This window comes from Chiloscyllium plagiosum, chromosome 3 (assembly GCF_004010195.1).
Source record: "Chiloscyllium plagiosum isolate BGI_BamShark_2017 chromosome 3, ASM401019v2, whole genome shotgun sequence".
Classification (NCBI taxonomy): Eukaryota; Metazoa; Chordata; class Chondrichthyes; order Orectolobiformes; family Hemiscylliidae; genus Chiloscyllium; species Chiloscyllium plagiosum.
This window is the reverse complement of record NC_057712.1, coordinates 83,828,519-83,850,542: the sequence shown is the minus strand read 5'-3', so window position 1 is coordinate 83,850,542 and position 22,024 is coordinate 83,828,519. Positions and strand designations below refer to the sequence as shown.

Here is a 22,024-nt window from a genome sequence, read left to right as displayed (position 1 = left end):
AGAAAGACTAATATGCTCCCATTTTTATGGAAGGCAAGATAAGAAGAGCAATGTTGTTAGGAATTATAATTAGGTATTGTTGCTTGATTTGTTTATAGCAATAAACAGTGAGTATGATAAGTTCGTAGAGCAGGAGGCAGCATATTGGCATGAATGCATGACTGATTGGCTTACAGAAAGCAGAGGTGGGTGCAAATGGATCTTTCTTTTCCAATTGGCAACATGTAATGAGTGTTGTACCACAGGGATTGGTGCCAGGACCTCAACTCTTTACAAATTATGCTCATGATTTATATGAAAAGATGGTGGGTATGGTTGCCACATTTGCTGATGACACAAATATGTGTAGGAAGGTAAATTGTGATTAGGACACAAGGAGGATGATGATAGCTTGAGGGAGTGGGGAAAGGTGTGGCAAGTAAAGCACAATGTGGGAAAACAATGTAATTGTCCAATTTGGCTGGAAGAATAAAAAAAAGCAGTACATTATCTGAATGGTGAGAAACTGCAGAGCTCTATGATGCAGAGGGATCTGGTTGTCTTTATGCATGAACACATAAGATTAGTAAGCAGACCCAGCAAGTATTTAGGGAAAGCAAAAGTGAGGATTGTAGATGCTGGGGATCAGAGTCTAGATTAGAGTGGTGCTGGAAATGCACAGCATCCAAGGAGAGGAAAATCAATGTTTTGGGCAAAAGACCTTCATCGGGAATGAGGCAGGGAACCTCTGGTATGGAGAGATAAATGGGAGGGAGGTAGGACTGGGGAGAAAGTAGCTAAGAGTGCAATAGGTGGATGGAGGTGGGGATGAAAGTGATAGGTCGGAGAGGAGGGTGGAGTGGATAGGTGAGAAGGAAGATTGGCAGGTAGGACAGGTGATGAGGATGGTGCTGAGCTGGAAGGTTGGAACTGGAGTAAGGTGGGGGGAGGGGAAATGAGGAAACTGATGAAGTCCACATTGATGCCCTGGAGTTGAAGTGTTCTGAGGCAGAAGATGAGGCCTTCTTCCTCCAGGTTTTGGGTGTTGAGGGAGTGGCGGTGGAGGAGGCCCAGGACCTGTATATCCTCGGCAGAGTGGGAGGGGGAGTTGAAATATTGGGACACGGGGCGGTGGGGTTGATTGGTGCAGGTGTCTGGGAGATGTTCCCTGAAGCACTCTGCGAGAAGGCATCCAGTCTCCCCAATGTAGAGGAGACCGCATCGGGAGCAACGGATACAATAAATGGCATTGGTGGATGTGCAGGTGAAACTTTGATGGATGTGGAAGGCTCCTTTGAGGCCTTGGATGGAGGTGAGGGGGGAGAGGTGTGGGCGCAGGTTTTGCAATTCCAGTGATGGCAGAGGAAGGTACCAGGAGGGGAGGGTGGGTTGTTGGGGCGCGCGGACCTGACCAGGTAGTCACAGAGGGAACGGTCTTTGCGGAAAGCGGAAAGGGATGGGGAAGGAAATATATCCCTGGTAGTGGGGTCTGTTTGGAGGTGGCAGAAATGACGGTGGATGATGCGGTTTATGCGGAGGTTGGTAGAGTGGAAGGTGAGCAAGGGGTTGATAGGTCGTCAGGGATAAATGACATTACGGATTTGGTGTTACAATCAGATCAGCCATCAACTTAGTGAATTGCAGTGCAGACTTGAGGAGCTGAATGGCTGACTGTTGATTGTTATGTTCAGATGAGAAGTCATGGAATTTCATAAAGAATGGATGACTTGTTTTCTGACATTGCAGAATTTCAATCTTTTACAAGACTTTTCTTGTGTTTATTTCCCATCTTCATAACCATCTATTTTGCTTTGCAAGTTTGGAATCCAGTTCAGACTTTGCTCTCATCCTTTAAGACCATTAGTTGGTTATTTCAGAAACTGCCTGAACCACAGCCATTGTTCAAATAGGCCATGAGTGAAGTTAGTTGCTCTGGGCACTGACACAACAACACCAGTAAGTAGCGGAGCAGTACATTGCCAGATTGACAAGCCTTTTTTTTAATGCTTGCCTTGTCTTAGGAGATGTAAGCTTGTTGGTTTTTCTTGGGAATTTCTGTCCCAGAGTTGGGGAGGCAGCAGAGATTTTTCTCAGCGAAAGAACATAGTAAACAATACAAATGACATCTAGAATGATGCTGCATGTTCATTGTCGAGATTTGCTTGGTCCAATCTTTCAGATGAGGCTTGTTGAAAATTTGTTGATGTGGAAAAGTCCAGAAGCTTTACTACAGGTACAGGAGTGCTGTTTTATGCACACATATTAAAGAAAATCGATGGCTTTACTCTCACGGCAGCTTCAAGTTAATATTATTCTTTCTCCTCATTTCATTTCCAGAAAGGGATTTTTTTTTGCAATAAGTTAATTAAAATCTATAATCAACAGAATGTATCCTACCCCTTAATGGATTGTAAGATGGCTAGTTTTATTTCATTGCACTCAATCTCATTTAAGGCTCACAATTTATAAAGAAAAATATTTATCAAAATATCTTGCTTATTGTTTTGCACTGTTATTATAAAGTCTAACAATCTCCCTCCTGGTCAATGCCAAACTTTGAAGACAAAATTGGATTTTAATGCATGATCAAGATTGTGCAATTCCAAAATTATTTTTATTCTGAAAATGATGTATGGGAAATTTATTTAATAAATTAACAAAACATTATGTTGATAGATTATAAGTTTATTTTTACATTCAGAACAGAGAACATAGAACAGGAGGGGGCCCTTCGGCCTTTGATGTTGTGCCAAACATGATGTTAAATTAAACTAATCCCTTCTGCCTGCCGGGTCCATATCTCTCCACTCCATGCATATTCGTGGGCTTATATATATTTGATTGTTTTGTAACATCAGTCTTTGGTAACTGCATGACCTTATCTAAACAAAGAAGGAAGCTTTAATCCATGTTCCAGGATTTTGATCCAATGATACAAAAGGAACAGTGATATATTTCAATCAGGATGGTGATTGACTTTTGGGGGATGGTGGAGGTGATGCTCTATCCATACGTCTGCTGCATCTTTGAGATGATAGTGGTCATGAGATTGGCTGGTGTCATCCCTGGTTGATTTCTGCAGTGCCTCTTGTACATGTAATGTAATGTGCATCATTGATTGCAAGAATGAATGCTTGTGGAGCTAGTGCTAAACAAGTAATCTGTTCTGTCCTGGATGTTGTTAAACTTCTTGAGTGCTGTTGGAGCTGTGTTCACCCAGGCAAGTGAGGAGTATTCCATCAAACTCCTCACTTATAGCTTGTTGATACTGGACTCGTTTTCAGAAGTCAAGAGGTGAGATACTTGCCATAGGATTCTTAGCCTCTGCCCTGCTCTTGTACCCACGATAGGTATATGGCTTCTCTATTCCAGCCATCTCAGGAGGCTAAAAATGGGGGAATTCACTGCTGGTAATATCACTGATGTCAAGGGATGATAGTTATATTCCGTTCTCTAGAAGTGGTGATTTTGACTGTCACTTATGTGACCTGACACTTGTCATTCAAGCCAGGAATTGTTCAGATGTTATTGTAATTGTACTTGGAATTTGAGGAATCACAATGGCAATGAACATTATGCAGTCAACAGCGAACATCCTCATTTCTGAATTTATGATGGAGGCAAGATCTTTGATGACATCGTTGAAGATGGGTGAGCCTCGGATAGAAGCCTGAGAATTCCTGGAATTGAGATGACTCATCTTCAACAATTATAACCATCTTCCTTCTTTTTAGGTATTACTGTAACCAGCAGAGTTTACCCACTGATCCCCAGTGACTCTAATTTTGCCAGGGTTCCTTGATGCCACACTTGGTCAAATACGTGTTTAATGTCAAGGGCAGTCACTTGCACAATCCTTCTGAAGATCAGCTCTTTTGTCTCTTATGTTTGAAGAACGATTATAATGAGAATAGGAGCTGAGTAGACTCAGTGGCTCTCAATCTCAGTCGCTGTGAGGTATTACTAAGCGCTTGTTGCTTGATAGCATAGCTGATGACTACTTTCATCACTTTCTAAAGATTGAGAATGGACTGATTGCATGGTAATTGGCTGGTTTGATTTGTTCTGGCTTTAGTATACAAAATGCACTTGGGCAATTTTCCATATTACTAGGTCGATGCCAAAGTTGTAGCTTGGCTAGTGGTGCAGCAAATTCTGAAGCACGGGTGTACTGTACTATTACCAGAATATTGTTAAGATCCAATGTCTTCATTGCAGTATCCAATGCCTTCAGCCATTTATTTACATTGAGTGAGTCTGTACCACTGGGGAAATTTGAAATGGATCATACACTTGACACTTTCTGGCTGAAGAATTTTGCAATGACTTCAGACTTACTCTTTGCTTTGAGGATAGGGATATTTGTGGAACATTTTCTTCCATTAAAGTAGTCATCACAGATAGACAGGGCCATTAAGAAGGTTCTGAAGTACGGTCACCGGACCCGAATTGTTAACTTTGATTTCTCTTCACAAATGTTGCCAGATCTGCTGAGCTTTTTCCAGCAATCTCTTTTTTTTCCTGAGTCACAGCATCCATAGCTCTCTTGGTTTTAATTTGGTTAAGAAAGTGTTTAGCATGGTTGCCTTCATTGCTTAGACCAATGAGTATAGGAGTTGGAATGTCATATTGAGGCTGTACAGGATATTGGCAAGGCCACTTTTGGAGTACTGTGTACAATCCTGGTTGTTCTGCTATAAGAAGGACATTATTAAATTGGAGAGGGTTCAGAAAAGATTTACCAGGATGTTGCCAGGACTTAAGGGTTCGAGTTATCGGGATAGGCTGGATAGGATGGGACTTTTGTCACTGGAGCATAGAAGATTGAGGGGTGACCTCATCAAGGTTTATAAAATCATGAGGGGCGTAGATTAGGTGAATAGCAAAGGTTTTTTTTCCCTAGGGTGGGGAAGTTCAAAACTAGGTAGCATATTTAATTAAGAAAGTAATGAACTAACTTGCATAAGTAGCATTTTGAATTTTTATTGGTGATGAGAGAGAGACAAATGTGAAGTCTAACCCTTTTCTACTCTCTTCAATCTCCATATCCCTCCCACCAACTGTGGCCACTAGCAACAGATAAATGGACTGTTTATTTAAAAAATCCTTGATGTGAAACCAAAAGATTTACCTGGGTCACAATTAGTGCTTCCTCTCCCAGACAGGTCCGCCCTTGTAGCCCAATCCTACATTCATCCACCTTCTGACGTCAAAATAGAATGAGCAACATTTGAGGAAGATCTCACCACAGAACCATTGCCAGCACCAGCAGGTCACACCCAATAACACAAATGGAGCCCTCCACCCAATTTCTATTCATTTTTCAGCCTAGCTCGAGTGACCTTTGATTTGCAATGCATGAATATTTGACTCAAGACTCGGCCCGGACCACAATTCCCCGATCTCTGAACATTCACAATTGTGTCCCATTTAATTTGACGAGCTCTGGGAAATCAAGAAGAGGAATATGTAAATGAGAATGCAGCAGTGTTACTGAGTTATTTGGCTAATGTTTCCAGTGTTCACCCAGACTTGGTGCTGCTTTAGGTTCTTGTGCAGATGCAGTGGATATCAAAGTCAGGGACCATGTTGTTCAAAGAAGTAGGATTTAGCAGATCCTATCAAAATATTAACAAGTTTTTCAAAATTATTTCAACATTTTCATTGTTTTAATATTTTTGGGAGGCAATGGCATAGAGTTATTGCCACAAAATACTCCAGATGGAAATCGAAAATAAAAAAAAACAGCGATACTCAGCAGATCAGGCAGCAGCTGTGGAGAAAAACAGACTCGATGTTTTTGGTCTCAATGTATTTTAAGAGGGCACCAGAGAGTGGCAACACTGCACAACACTTTGCACTGTATTTTGTAACAAAAATAACTAAATATCACTCATATAAAAAAGGTTTTTTGAAAACCATTAAGGTAGACAAGTACCTCGGACCCAATGGGCAGAGAAATGGCAGATGGAATTTAATCTGGACAAATGCAAGGTGATGCAATTTAGGAGACCTAATACAAGAGGGAAGTATGCAGTAAATAGCAAAATTCTTAGTTTTATCAACATACGCCGACAAGCATCTTGACATACAGGTCCACACTTTCCTGAAAGTGGTGACACGTGTGGATAATGTGGTCAAGAAGGCTCTTGCCATACTTGCCTTCATTATTTGGAGGCATAGATTATAAAAATTGGCAAGTCACGTTTGTAGCTGTATACAACTTCAGAGCGATTACATTTGGAGCACTGCAAATGTTGTGGTCGCCACACTACCAGAAGGATGTGGAAGTTTTGGAGATGGTACTGAATAAGGTTCCCAGGATGTTGCCTGATTTGGAGGAAAATTGGATAAACATCATTTGTTTTCATTTGAACGTCAGAAGATGAAGGGTAGACCTGTTAGAAATTTACAACACTATGAAAGGCATGGATCGAATGGATCCCTAGAGTCTTTTAACCAGGGTAGAAAGGTCAATTACTAGGTGACATAGGTTTCAGATAAAAAGGATGTAGGTTAAAGGAGATGTGAGAGGCAGTTTTTTTTACACAGCAGGTGGTAAGTGTATGGAATGTGCTGCCAGAGGAGATGGTGCAGGTGGATACAATTGCAACGTTTAAGATGCACCTTGACAGATTTATGAATGGGCAAGGAATTGAGGGATATGGACCATGTAGAGACAGAAGATTTTTAGTTTAGAAAGGCATCATGTGTCGGTAGAAGTAAGTCAAAGGCCTGTTCCTGTGCTATACTGTTCTTTGTTCTTTGGCCTCTTATCTACTGTAGATATGCTTACCAGAGAGGAAGTGCAATGGAGTTTCATCAGATTAATACATCTGATAGCAGGATTGTCTTATGAGGAGAGATTGAGGATTCTTACAGGCAGAATATAGATGAGATATTTAATTGGCTGGTCACTCTAGAACCAGGAGACACAACCTCAAAATAAGGGGCAGACCAGGTAAGACTGAGATGAGGAAGAATTCACCACTCACAGGGTGGTGGATCTTTGGCATTCTCTACCCCAGAAGGCTGTGAAAGTTCAGTCATTGAGCAGTTCAAGATGGAAATTGATAGATTTCTGGAGACTAGTGACATTAAGGCAAATGGAGATAATATAGAAAAGTAATACTAACTTATTTGATCAACCATGATCTAATTTAATAGCCAAGAAAGCTTGATGAGCTGAATACCTATTCCTGTTCCTATGTTCCTTCAACAAATGTTAGTCAGCTAATTTACAATATTTAAACTACAATAAACTCTTCAAACTGCAGTAGGTCCAATGCCTTTGCAGATTTTATTGGTAAAGTTCATTTTTGTTTTACATCTAGGTAAAAGGTTGCAGGCATACCATCTTTAACTTTTGACTGTCAGGCCTAATTATTTCAGACAATAAGTAAAATTTATACAACTGTTAAAGTTCACTTATACTGGAATGGAAAAAAAACTAACTTTTTTTATGGCTAAAATGAGCGAGATCCGTGGAGAGATAAGAAGAATGGTAGCAGCACAGAGAGTCTGAATGCTGTAGGGCCAGCGGGAAGTACCCAAACAAAATGAGATTATCAGTGAGCATAATAGGAAACCCAGCAGCAGTAAGGGTCAGAATAGAATGGGAGCAGAAAAAGCAGAAAGTGCACAGGTTCAGAACTCACCAATAATGTACAAAAAGAAATTAATGCAGTGTCAGAATAAAGTAGATGAGTAATTGGTTGGTGAGTATGCTTCCACTTCTTTCTCAAAAAACCAAGTTGCAAAATTACAAATTTTAATCAAATGATTCTAATAACAAGTGTAAGAATATAGGTATCCCCCACTTTTCAAACATTTGTTTTGTGCAATTTTGCTTTTATGAAAGGCCTACATTAGTACCTGTTTTTGCGAATCCAAAGAGGATTTTCGCTTTTACAAAAAATGGCAATACTTTGTCCCATATAAATCATGTCCCTTCGCTTTACCCCATTTTTGGCTTACGAAAGGTTTCCTGGGAATGCTCTACTTTCTGATAGTGGGGGATATCTGTAAACGTACAAGGACAGAGCAGATATAGAGGTACTAGCTTTCTGGGGCTGAAGATTTATCTTGCAAAGGGGAGATAAAAACATTGTATTAAAAGTTTTAGTTTACCTGGTTAAAGTACTGAACACAATTACAAATAATTATTGAGTAAAATTTCTAAGCTTGAAATCAATAAATCAAGTTAAACTCAATAAAAATGGAAAGGCAGGTGACGTGTTGCAGCTATAGTTTAGGAGACCTGGTAGACACCATCACAATCCACAGACAGTGTCTGTAACTCAGATGAGTTAAAATCTAAGCTTTGGACACTGCAGTGAAACAGGGAGGGAAAAGACTACCTAGACAATTTGTTTCTCCTGACAACACTTCAGTTAAGTACTTCTGATTTTGTCTATGGTAAGGGACAGATGAGTGTGACTGTGAGTGAGACAGTTATAGGACCCAATGGCAGAAAGGAGAAGCTTTGAAAGGTACACAGGAGTGCCAATGACATTGCGAGGTCTAAAAATGAAATAATGAGCAGCTATGAGCTGAATTTAAAAAGCAGAAGCACAGATCTTTAGATTACTTTAGGCACATTCGTACATTGTAGACAAGATCAGAATGTTGAATGTGTGGCTCAAAGATTGGTGAAGAAGGAATGGGTTTTGATTCCTGAGACACTGGCACCAGTACCAAGGAAGAGAGAACTGAGCCATTGGTAGAGCCAGAACTGCCTTTACTCCCTTTCACTTTATCTGGGCTAGTAACCTAGAGACTCATATATCTCTGGTTTAGAGAAGACTTTGATAAAATGTCAGGGTTGGATTGAGGGTTCATATCAATGCATTTTGGAATATTAAAGAAAAAGGAAAAAGTAATAGTGAAGGATAACGGCACTGGGAATGGGAATTAGAGAATGATTCAAAAGGACAAAGTGTTCAAATATAAACATGCAGCACCAAATCTGGTCAGAATAGGAGAAAATGGCTTTAAACTAACAGAGAGGAAGGAAAGAGAAAGGTTCAGGTGAAAGGAAATTCACAAATTCAAAGATAAAGTTTGAAATAGTGGGAAAATATATTTGTTGAGACATTTACAATCCTGTGTGCAATTTTGTTCTCCCATTTGTTGATCTCTCACAAGCAATTAAGAAAGCAAACAGCTCAGGTGGATTGGTGTACAAGAATAAAAAAATGTTTTGCAATATTTGTATGAGGCTTTGATGAGATCACACCTAGAATACTGCATGCATGTAGTAGCCTCCATTTTTAATAAAGGCATTGTTTGCACTGAAAGCATTATGATGAAATTTCAGTAGACTGCTCCCTGGGATGAGAAGATTGTCCTACGATGAGAAGATACCTAAGTTAGGTCTATTTTCTCAGGAATTTTGAAGAATGAGATGAGATCTCATTGAAACATTCACCTTTCATCTAGAAGGAGGAGCACAGTTTCAGAATAAGTGGTCAATTATTTTAAACTGAGATGAGAATTTCTTTTGCTCAAAAAGCTGTGAATCTCTGAAATTTTTTACCCGAGAAGGTAAACCATCATTTCATATATTTGAAGCTGAGGTTGATTTGATCTCTCAGGACACAAAGGAATTTAGCAAGTGGGTAAGCAATGAGAGTTGAAGCCCAAGATCAGTCATGATTGTGTTGAATTACAGAGCAGACTCGGTAAGCTCTATTGAATTGCAGAGCTGGATGTATAGGCTACTCTTGCTCCCACTTCTTATTCTGGAATGTTCCTGAAAAGAGACATATTGCCAAATCTTTTGTCTTGCGCTCATCAGGACAAGGTAATCAGTCAAGCACATAATGTGAATGCAATTTCCTTTAATGATGGAAATCTGCTGTCCTTTACCTTGCTTGGCCTACATATGACTCCAGATCCACAGGAATGTGGTTGACTCTGAACCGACCTCAGAAATAGCTTAGCAAGCCATTCACCCATTGGCCAAGTCATTGATGCCCACACCCCATGAATACATTTTTAAAAACTTACTGGAAACAACTTACATCTGTACATTAAGACATGTACTTTGCAAACAAAACTTGTCAAATTTTAAGATATTTTAAATGGCCCAGTTGCTTGAAGCTCTGCTTTCTCCATAATGATACAGTGTGGGCCATTTGTCTGTCAGAACATTGAACCAATCAGTATGTTTTCTCCTGTAATAAAGTTGCCTGTTTGTTGTACTTACACGTTGGTTTTAACAGACCTCGAATTTAAGTGCTCCTGGTGCTCTGTATATATAGTGCTGCTATGACCCAGCAGCTGAAAATGTGTTGCTGGAAAAGCGCAGCAGGTCAGGCAGCATCCAGGGAACAGGAGAATCGACGTTTCGGGCATAAGCCCTTCTTCAGGAGTCAGTTTGACTGGGATGTACACACACAGACATCAGTTGCGCTGCATGAAAAGTGCCATGGGGCTGTCGGGTGGTGTTGGGAGTGGATCAGTGATTGACTGACAAGGAAGGGGAGGGGAATATATATCTGGTGGTGGCTTTTTTTTGTTAGATCATGTTTTGTTGTTATAAATAAACCATGACACAACGTTAATAAATCCCTGATGAGTGATTGATTATGAAACACTTATCATTAACATATACATATCGTTTGAAATTTGGCACTCTTGTGTTTGGCCTGATGCATGTTCTTTTCAGTAGTATGTAGGTTCTGTACAACCAAGCAGCTGTTACAGAAGAACAGTGGGTAGCTAGTGAATAAATATTACAATTTGACATCATTATAAATGTATCAGTGCTAAGAACTTTGACATGGTGCCAATGAGCGGATGGAACAGCAGGGCCAAAATGTTTCTGAATTCGGGATTACAGCATATTACTGCTCATGTGCAGATGCCAGAATTGATGTCTAATTTGTGCCATAGTTATGAACAGCACTGACAGTATTGCCATTAATATTCCTACAAACTCTATTCATCAATCGTAAGGTTAGTTCAAAAATCTGCCTGTATCCACTCCACCATTGGTTGCCGTGCCATTGATTGCCAACTCCAGATGTCTGCAATTCTTACTTTATCTGGCGCTTTCTCTCTTCCTGGCACTTCACTCTTTGACTAAATTTTTAATGATTTGCCTCCTATCTTCTTATGTGGTTCATGTCATATTTTGTTTCATGTTGGCCATGTGAAGTGGTTTCAGGCATTTTGTTACGTTAAAGTTATTGTGTAAAAAAAAAGTCTTTCTGGCTTTTGAGCGCAAAGTGATTTTGTCACAGGAAGATACTCCAAGCTCATATTAAAGCACGTGTGTTGAGGTTATGTTAGATTCTGGAGTTAGATTGCTGTACAAGCACAAAACTTAACTTTCCCCATGTCTAAGTTCATGCAAGTGAATTCTATATATAAATTGCTATAAAAAATCAACTACCTTTTTTTGTAGAGTGTGTTATGACCATCTAAATTCATTCTATTTCAGGGTCTGGTACAAAGACATACTTTAACTAGCCCATTCTGCCATCCCCTACACCCACACTACTCCCTCCTTAGTGTAGCTTTGAAGAGCTAAGCTTCCTCTCTCATTTAATTAACAAAGTGTAAGTTCACTGTGATCTGAAGCGATTTGAATACCAAATAACTTGGGACATGTGTTTGTCAGAACATTAGTGATAATGAAGTAAGTCAGTTAAACTAAACAACAATGTCTTTCAAAATAAAAATCACAATGATTTTCAACCAAATAACAATGATGCTAGTTAGAAGGTTTGCCAGTTTCAACTATGCAAATTAACAAAATACAAAACCTGAAATACAGATGTTGGATTATGTTTTTTGTATTGGTAATTGTTCTATTACTTTGTATTTTTTCTGTTTCTGGGTCATTCACTAGCTACTTTGAAGTGCTCCCTACCCCTTGCATTTGCAGCTTTTATTATCTTGGATAAAAGCCAGCTTTCAAGTGGTGGGACTCTTACCTTCTATACAGCTTTGCTTCAGAATTCATGAAAAAAGCATTTTTGTCATGGCATTTACTGAATTAGAACAGCATTAACTCTCAATGTGATTGCCTTCCTATCCAACAGCTTTTTCAAAAAGCTGATGTCTATGTTGCTTTTGGAAATTTCTGATATCTTGTTCAAATAAGCTTGTTTTTAATGAATATATTACCTTGTTTAAAATCGTATGATAAAAATTTATTTTGAATGCTAATGAATTACTGTGATCTATTTTCCAATATTGCAAACTCATAAGTCATATAGAAACATCCAAATCCAAATAAATTGTGTAAATTTGCAGGTAGCAATTTCCCAATGAACTACATTTGTTAACATGAAATATCAAAATAATTTCCAATTATCATAAATGGCCATGGAATTTTCCAATTCTACAAAGATTGCAAAATTATTTGGTTACTAATAATAAAACAAACTAAATAAAATAATACTATTTTTAAAAATCTAATTCTTATAAGAAATGAATATCTAACCTTATACTTTACAGACATTATTTGTAGGATAGTCAAGTGGATAAATTAGAAAAGGGGTTCTGCAAGTGTGTGTTAAGTTATAAACAACTTGCTGTCTTGGAAAGTGGAACAATCACCAAAGATTTTCTTATCCCTTTCTACCAAATAAGAACTATATCATGGAAAGACATTGAGTTAGAAAATATATTATCGACATAAACAAATAAAGTTAGATGCATCCAGCTATTCATATTTTGAACAAGGACAATATCCTCGTACATGAGACTAAAGGTACATGAGACTGAAGGAGAAGCTAATTATGTAGCAGCTAGAATATAAGATACCTGCAATTTGCTTTTTTTGTGCTAGACAATAAAAAAAATCATCCAGAGAGAGAGAGAAAGAGAGACAGACAGAGAAAGAGAAAGAGCTAAGCTTTCTTTTTGGTTTGGTTAACAAAACATAAGCTCACTGTGATCTGAAACTAGCTGAATACAAAACAACTTGGGACCTGTGTTTGTCAGAACATTAAGTCATTATGAAGTAAATCAATTCAACTGAACAACAACGTCTTTCTAAATAAAAATCACAACATTTTTCAACCAAATAATAATAGTGCAAGAGCGCTCACGAGAGAGAGAGAGAGCACAATAGAGAGAGGAAGTTGTGGAATCTATTGTCCAATTTTAACAGCGGAGGTTAAACTATAAATTATCAACCAAGCACGTGAGTATTGTTTGTCTTGGAAATTACTAAACTTGATTTCTATTTGTCCAATTAAGTCAATTCACTACAAAGTTTTGCTGCCAAGTTTGTTCCTACCTTAAGGGTACAAAGATTGAAACATTTTACAGAACATCGAACTGTTAGCAGAAACCCACCAGGATCGCACCAATCATGGTCACTTTGAACTCTTTCCCTCTCCCTTATCATTACATTTTAGTAATCTTCTTTAAGCAACAATGCATGGGGATATTGGTGATTGGAATGAGGGAGAAACCAAATTATATAGTAGCCAATATCCAGAATACTTGTGATTTGTTTATTGTGGTGAAGAATAAGAATTCTTGTGGTCCTCTGAAAAGAATCCAAAATATAATTTTCTAGAATGTTCAATACATAGAAACATAGAAAATATTAACAGAATTGGACCATGACGCTCATCAAGCCCACTCTGCCATTCACATGATAATTGGTTGATCTTTTGTCTTAACGTCACACACCCACTCTCTCCATAACCCTTACACCTTTAGTTTCCTGAAATCTATTTATTTCTTAAACATACTCAATGACTTGGACTCCCCAACATTCTGTGATAGGAAATTCCACAGTCCCACCATCCTCTGAGTAAAGAAACTTTTACTCAGTCCAAAATGGCCTACTCATACTGAGACCATGACCCTATGTTCTGGAAGCCTTGCAGGAAAAACAGTATCAATGCAACCAGTCTATAGAACCCTCTCATATTTTAAAACACCAGTGAGTACAAGCTGAGTCAGCCCAATCTCTCCTCATCTAATAAACTCCCATCACAGGAATCAATCTGGTGAGCATTCATTGCAATCCCTCTAAGGTAAGTATATTCTTTCTTAGATAAGGAGATCCTAACTGCTCATAATACTCCATGTGTGGACTTGTCAAGGTACTGCTGCAGCAAGATGTCTTTGCTCCTGTAGTCAAACTCAATTGCAATGAAGGGCAATGTTCTCAACCTTCAGTGATTGGTGAACAAGGTTACAAGGTCCCTTTGTACAAGAACATTTCCCAACCTAGCACCAATTAAACAATACTCCACCATTCTGTTTTCCTATCCATGTTATCCTACATCTGTCATGCATTTAACACCTCATTCAAATAATCTGAGTTACCTTGAAGTCTTTTTATTTCTTCTTACCACTCATAATTCCACCTTGTTTTATGTTGCCAACAAACTTGGAAACAAAATTTTTAATGTCCTCATCCAAAATGCTGATATATATTGTGAATATACTATTATACTAGCTATGTCTTCAAAAGGCTGCAATAGGTTGGTCAAACAGTACTTACCTTTCATAAATTCATGTTGCCTTTGGGTACACCTATCTGTATTGTCTAAGTGTCCAATTATGTGCTTCTTTATGCATTATCAAAACTATCCATTACATGTTAACTAATACATATAATGCCCCACTATACTTGAAGAAAATCAATTCCCTTTCTATTTACAGTGGTGTAATTTCCAAATCGTTCACTTTATTGGATTAAGAGACTTCTCTCTATTTCCCATGCTACAAGTAGTGGTATGGATAAGGGAACAGGTATGGATGTGATGGAAGCCAAGGTGGGGATGATGCAGGAATGGGGTGGTTGCCAATTAGGCTCACCAACTGTCCCTGTAAAATGTTCTTCTTTAATCTCAGATTAAATCAAAACAAATTGGTTCCAGCATATAAATATGAACAATGTTGTGGAAAAGGAAAGTCTGCTGGATGTAAGACAAGATGATAATCTGTTCAGCCACAAGTACCCTGAATTGGACATCTCTGTAGGAATTCCTCAGGGTAATGTCTCAGACCCAAGCACCTCCAGCAGCTTTATCAATGGCCTTCTCTCATCATAAGGTTAGAGGTCAGGGTGTTTACTGATGGTTGCACAGGTTCGTGCAATTTGCAAATCATCAGAAACTGAAGCAGTCTCTGTCCTTATACAGAAAGAACAGGACAACAGTCGGTCAACATTGACATGTGATAAACAGAACTTATGTCATACAATTGACAATGACCATCTTCAACAAGAAATAATCTATGTTCCCTTGACATTCCAGAGCATAATCATCAATGAATCCCCATTATCAATAACCAAAGGATTACCATTGACCAGAAATTGAACTGGACCAGGCATGTAAATACTGTGGATAGAAAAGTACTTGGAATTCTGTAGTGAGTAACTCACTTTCCATATCCTCAAAACCTGTCTACCCATCTACAAGCAAGTAGCCTTCATACCACACAAGTGTCAAGCAATGGCCACTTTAAGCAATAAGAATTCTAATGATTACCCCTTGACAATCCATGACATTACCATCACTGAATCCTCCATTATTAATATCGTGAGGGCTAGCATTCGCCAAAAATTGAACAGGAGTAGCCATGTGAGTACTGCAGCTGCAAGAGCAGGTCAGGGGCTAGGAATCCTGCAACGGGTAACTCTACAAAGTCTGTCCACATTTAATGCCAGTTCACACCAACCAGGACAGAGCAGCCCTTTTGATTGGAACCTCACCCACCATTTTCAACATTCACCCTCTCCATGTACATGGTGTTTTAACATACAAAGAAAATGAAACAGTACAGCACACTACAGGCCCTTCAGCCCTTGATGTTTTGCCAACTTTTTATCCTACTCTAACGCCAAACTAACCTACATTCCCTACATTTTATTATCATCCAGGTGCTTATCCAAGTATCATTTACATGTCCCTAACGTATCTGACTCCACTACCACCGCTGGCAGTGCATTCCATATGCCCACCACTTTCTGTGTAAAGAATCTACCTCTGACATCTCCCCTAAACCTTCCTCCAATCACAGCAAAATTATGCATGATAGCCACTTCCACCCTGGAAAAAAGTCTCTGACTATTCTCTCTATCTGTGCCTCCCATCATCTTGTACACCTCTATGAAGTCACCTTTCATCCTTTTCCGCTCCAATGAGAAAAGCCCTAGCTCCCTCAACCTTTCTTCATAAGACCGGCCCTCCAGTCCAGGAAGCATCCTGGCAAAACCGCTCTGCACCATCTCTAGAGCTTCCACATCCTTCCGATAATGATGCAACCAGAACTGAACACAATATTCCAAGTGTGGTCTAACCAGGGCTTTATATACCTGCAGCATAACCTCACAACTTTGAAACTCAATCCCCCTGCTAATGAAAGCCAACAGACCATATGCCTTCTTTTCAACGCTATCAACTTGAGTGGCAATTTTGAGGAATCTATGGACGTGGACTCCAAGATCCCTCTGTTTATCCACACTGCTAAGCATCCTGCCTTTAACCCTGTGATCTGCATTCAAATTTGACCTTCCTAATGAATCACTTCACACTTTTCCAGGTTGAACTCCATCTGCTACTTCTCAGTCCAATTCTGCATTCTGTTAATGTCCCACTGCAACCTACAACAGCTCTCCACACTATCCACAATCCACCAACCTTTGTGTCATCAGCAAAGTTACTGACCCACCCTTCCACTTCCTTATCCAAGTCACTTATAAAAATCACAAATGGCCGAGGTCCCAGAATAGATCCCTGCGGAACACCACTGGTCACCGAGCTCCAGGCTGAATACTTTTCATCAACTACCACCCTCTGTCTTCTATGGACCAGCCAATTCTGTATCCAGACAACCAAATTTCCCTGTATCCAATGGCTCTTTACTTTCTGAATGGGTCTACCATGGGGAACCTAATTAGACACCTTGATAGAATCCATGTGCACCACCTCCACCGCTCTACCTTCATCAACGTGTTTTGTCACATCCTCAAAGAATTCAAGGCGGCTTATGAGGCATGACCTGCCCCTCACAAAGCCAGGATGACTATCTCTAATCAAGCTATGCTTTTACAAATAATCATAAATCTTGTCTCTCAGAATCCTGTCCAATTATTTGCCCACCACTGACATAAGACTGACTGGTCTGTAATTCCCAGGGTTATCCCTAATTCTCTTTCTTGAATAAGGGAATAACATATGCCACCCTCCAATCATCTGGTACTACTCCAGTGGACAGTGATGACTCAAAGATTATCACCAAAGGTGTAGCAATCTGTTCCCTCGCTTCCTGTAGCAACCTTGGTTTTATTCCCTCTGGTCCAGGAGAATTATCTATCTTCATGTTTTTCAAAACTTCCAGCACATCCTCCTTCTTAACATCAACTTGTTCGAGCGTATCAGCCTGTTTCATGCTTTCCTCACAAATGACAAGGTCCCTCTCATGAGTGAACACTGAAGCAAAGTATTCATTAATGACCTTCCTTCCTTGTCGGACTCCAGACATAAGTTCCCTCCATTATCCCTGATCAGCCCTACCCACATCCTTTTGTTCCTCATATAAGTGTAGAACACCTTTGGGTTTTTCTTAATCGTACATGTAAAGACCTTTTCATATTCCCCTTCTCGCTCTTCTAAGTCCATTCTTCAGTTCCTTCCTGGCTACCTTGCAACCTTCGAGAGCCCTGTCTAATCCTTGCTTCCTCAACCTTAAGTAAGCTTTCTTCTTCCTCTTGACTAGATGTTCAACATCCCTTGTCATCCAAGGTTCCTTCACTCTACCATCCCTCCTTGCCTCAGTGGGACAAACCTACCCAGCACTATCAGCAAGTGCTCCCTAAACAGCCTCCACATTTCTGTCGTGCATTCCCTGAGAATATCTGTTCCCAATTTATGCTCCAGTTCCTGCCTAATAGCGTTGTAATTTCCCTTCCCCCAATTAAATATTTTCCGATTCTGCCTCCTCCTATCCCTCTCAATGACGATAGTAAATGCCAGGGAGTTGTGATCACTATCACTAAAATGCTCTCTAACCGAGAGATCTGACACCTGATTCATTGCCAATCCAAAATGGCCTCCCCTCTAGTTGGCCTATCTACATATTGTAACAACTTGTAATAACTCGTCAAGGGTCATTGAACAGCACCATCAAACCTATGACATTTACCATCTAAAAGGACAAGAGTACCGGATGTGTGAAAACACCATCTTCTGCATGTTCACCTGCAAGCCACACATTATCATGACGTGGAATTATATTGCTGTTCTTCCATTGTCACTAAAACAATATCTTGGAACTCCTGTGCAAACAATATTATGGGTGCATCAAGACTAAATGGAATGCAATGGTTCAAGAAAACAGCACACCATTTTCTTCTCAAGAGCAATTAGGGATGGGCAATAAATGGTGGCATAGCCAGTGGACCCATATCCCATGAATAAGTAAATTTTAAAAAGTAGGTGACATAACCAAATTTGACTCGAAACATGTCATGGCTGAAATATGGGTACTGAAGGGCAATTGTTATAGCCCTAGACCTCATTTGGCTGAAAAAGAGACCTCAGAAATAGTTTTCTCTCAAGAACAGGATGTGTTTTGTATAATGTAGATTGTATGTCCTGAATAGATTGAATGTCATGGGTACAACAAGCTAAGGGAAGTATTTAAGCATATGTTAGGTGAAAATGTCCAGATTTTTATTTACAATATTTAAAATTAAAGTAACATATATTTATTATCAAATAGGTATCAATTTTTCGTAGGATGAAATGATTACTGTCGAGGTAAGGGTGGATAAGGCAAGCATTGTATTAAACTGCACCAAACATTTTTGTATTACCATTACTATTATAATTATAATGCCACTTTAACAAGCATTTTTAACATTAAGTAGCATAAATTTAAAAATTTAAATTAAGTGATTAACCCTAGAAATCTGAAGCTGCAAATGATCTTAAATTTCCATTTTAAACTATCTCTGATCTTTTGAAGGCAGAGCATTAGATGTGATCTAGATGGACTTCAGTAAGGCATTCAACAAGGTTCCGCATGGGAAACTGGTTAGCAAGGTTAGATCTCATAAAATACAGGGAGAACTAGCCATTTGGATACAGAACTGGCTCAAAGGTAGAAGACAGAGGGTTGTGGCGGAGGGTTGTTTTACAGACTGGAGGCCTGTGACCAGTGGAGTGCACAAGGATCGGTGCTCAGTCCACCACTTTAATCATTTATACAAATGATTTGGATATGAACATAGGAGGTATAGTTAGTAAGTTTGCAGATCACACCAAAATTGGAAGTGTAGTGGACAGCGAAGAAAGTTACCTCAGTTTACAAGGAATCTTGATCAGATGGCCCAATGGGCTGAGAAGCGGCAGATAGTGTTTAATTCAGATAAATGTGAGGCGCTGCATTTTGGGAAAGCAAATCTTAGCAGGACTTATACACTTAATGGTAAGGTCCTAGGGAGTGTTGCTGAACAAAGAGACCTTTGAGTGCAGGTTCATAGCTCCTTGAAAGTAAAGTCGCAGGTAGATAGGATAGATATGCTTTCCTTTATTGGTCAGAGTATTGAGTACAGGAGTTGGGAGGTCATGTTGCGGCTGTACAGGACATTGGTTAGGCCACTTTTGGAATATTGCATGCAATTCTGGTCTCCTTCCTAATGGAAGGATGTTGTGAAACTTGAAAGGGTTCAGAAAAGATTTACAAGGATGTTGCCAGGGTTGGAGGATTTGAGCTATAGGGAGAGGTTGAATAGACTGGGGCTGTTTTCCCCTGGAGTCAAGAAGGGAAGGGCTTATGCCTGAAACGTTGATTCTCCTGCTCCTTGGATGCCAGCACTACACTCTTGACACTGATCTCCAGCATCTGCAGACCTCACTTTCTCCTAGCTGTTTTCTTTTTAGTGTTGGAGGCTGAGGGATGACCTTGTAGAGGTTTATAAAATAATGAGGGGCATGGATAGGGTAAATAGACAAAGCCTTTTTCCTGGGGTCGGGGAGTTCAGATCTAGAGGGTGTAGGTTTAGGGTGAGAGGGGAAAGATATAAAAGAGACCTGAGGGGCAACTTTTTCACACAGAGGGTGGTACGTATATGGAATGAGCTGCCAGAGGAAGTGGGGGAGATTGGTACAATTGCAACATTTAAAAGGCATCTGGATGGGGCTATGAATAGGAAGGATTTGGAGGGATATGGGCCGGGTGCTGGCAGGTGGGACTAGATTGGAGTGGGTTATCTGGTCCGCATGGACGAGTTGGACCGAAGGGTTTGTTTCTGTGCTGTATACGTCTACAACTCTATCTCACTAGAATCTATAGACATGGCTACTTCAGAGAAAATCTCTTTAACATAACGACTGGAATGGGAGCAGATATGTGAATGTACAGTTTACTATCCCAAAGGTGGGTAGGTTGTAACTTGACCTGTAGACCTTTAAGAAAACAATCGTTCCCCTGTGTCTACTCAAACTATAACGAATACTGTATAACATTGTGTTTATGCACAATCTCAATTTGCATTGTTTAACTTTTTCTTAACGGGGAAAGTTCTCCCCATCCATTTGATTCTATTTGTCTTGCGTTAAATAGTCACGTTTACATTGTAACATGTTATGGTATCAATCTCGGTCACTTTCGCTGATCAAGAAACATAAAACTAAAGACAGACAGTTCCTAGAGGCTAACTCAAAGATAATTGACAAATAGCCCATTTCTGTTCGCATTGTTTCTTCGCCGACCACCCTCAGCAGCAATTCGGAATGGTGCCTTGAGCAGTTTTGGCGGAGTGTAAGGTTTTGCCCGGTAGCTTGGGTGTCATGAATCTCTTTCCGAACATAGGCACACACAGACAGCCGCTTTTCATTCTGCATTGAGCTCACTGGTAGTGATGCGAGGTGAAGTGGGGAGATGGGTCTCAGTGGGGACTTTGGCGAAATATTTTGTTTTCAATTTTCGTCTTGCGCCTTATTGTAGGTGTTGACACCTCACAATCACCGGGCGAATCGTGTTCTGCAGTGTTCCCGTCCACCGGCTCTCCAAACAAACCAAAATACACGCGCCGAATGGTGACAATTCCGCTATTAAACCCCAAATAATGGCATGTCATGGCGCATGTATTTATTCAGAATATTTATTCTGCGATTAAAGACACGCGTTAGGATGAAGATATTAACAACAGGCGTTGCAGGAGTCGACATGGGTCACCTACCGTTTGGAAAGATGAATTATTGATTGAACCGCATGTTAATGTTCAGCGGCTGTAGTTCACAACACAAGCATTTGTGAACAGAATACACCATTTTATTGCACAAACACTGAGCATCTTCAACAACTTTCTTTACGTCCATAGCTCCGCCTAACTAGAGTTTTAAAAATATCACTAAAAATTGCCAAAGTATATTTTAAATTAAAACAACCTCTTCTCTTCCCTAGTGAAGTTATGGTTAAGAGATTTCTAAATGCTGACTTATTCATTCTTCTTGCACGTTGATTTCGACAAAACGGAACGACTTTGATCAAAACATCTACGGATATGCAAAAAATTGGTCAAAGAAGGTCATTTAGATTTCCCTAGCCAATACAACATTTAATGCAGGATTTCCTCTGCTGCAAACCGTTTACAAGGTTTATGCGCTTATGGATAATAAGTGGAGACTTCACAACCCTTCCACGAAATGATTATCATCACTCAATATGCTGCTAACCTAGAAAGCTCAAACAGGGCAAATCCTGCAATCCGACAAACACTTGCAGGTGCAATCGGTGAAATCACCATGTTTTGACGAGAAATCACATTCCCAGGTACTCACAGTCTCACCATAGGATTCACATCAACTGTGCGGATCTTTCCGAGGGGCCCGGCTGAAAGAAGAGAACAAAGGTGTCCTCTCATCTGTCACCCTGGATGTGCTCTGAAGACTGCGGTGCTGCGGATATATGTATATATGTACAAGGACTGTCTTTTTATTCCCCCTCCCACTGCAATGTTTGTGGCCGACAGGAAGTGGCGTCTGCTCGCCAGTTTTGATGAAGTGGGCACAGGCTCCGCTGTTACACATTCACTCTGCATTTCATCCCCTGG

The 22,024-nt window shown here is 39.8% G+C and overlaps 1 protein-coding gene across 1 annotated transcript in view; it reads right to left on the bottom strand.

The window, feature by feature from the left end:
• The window catches only part of LOC122546605 (4-galactosyl-N-acetylglucosaminide 3-alpha-L-fucosyltransferase 9-like), a 119,824-nt gene extending 98,001 nt beyond the window's left edge, over window positions 1–21,823 (bottom strand). The window contains exon 1 of the mRNA XM_043685287.1: window positions 21,753–21,823. The gene's annotated coding sequence lies outside the window, so the exon portion shown is untranslated. The remainder of the gene's footprint in view (window positions 1–21,752) is intronic.
• Window positions 21,824–22,024: the final 201 nt, after the last annotated feature.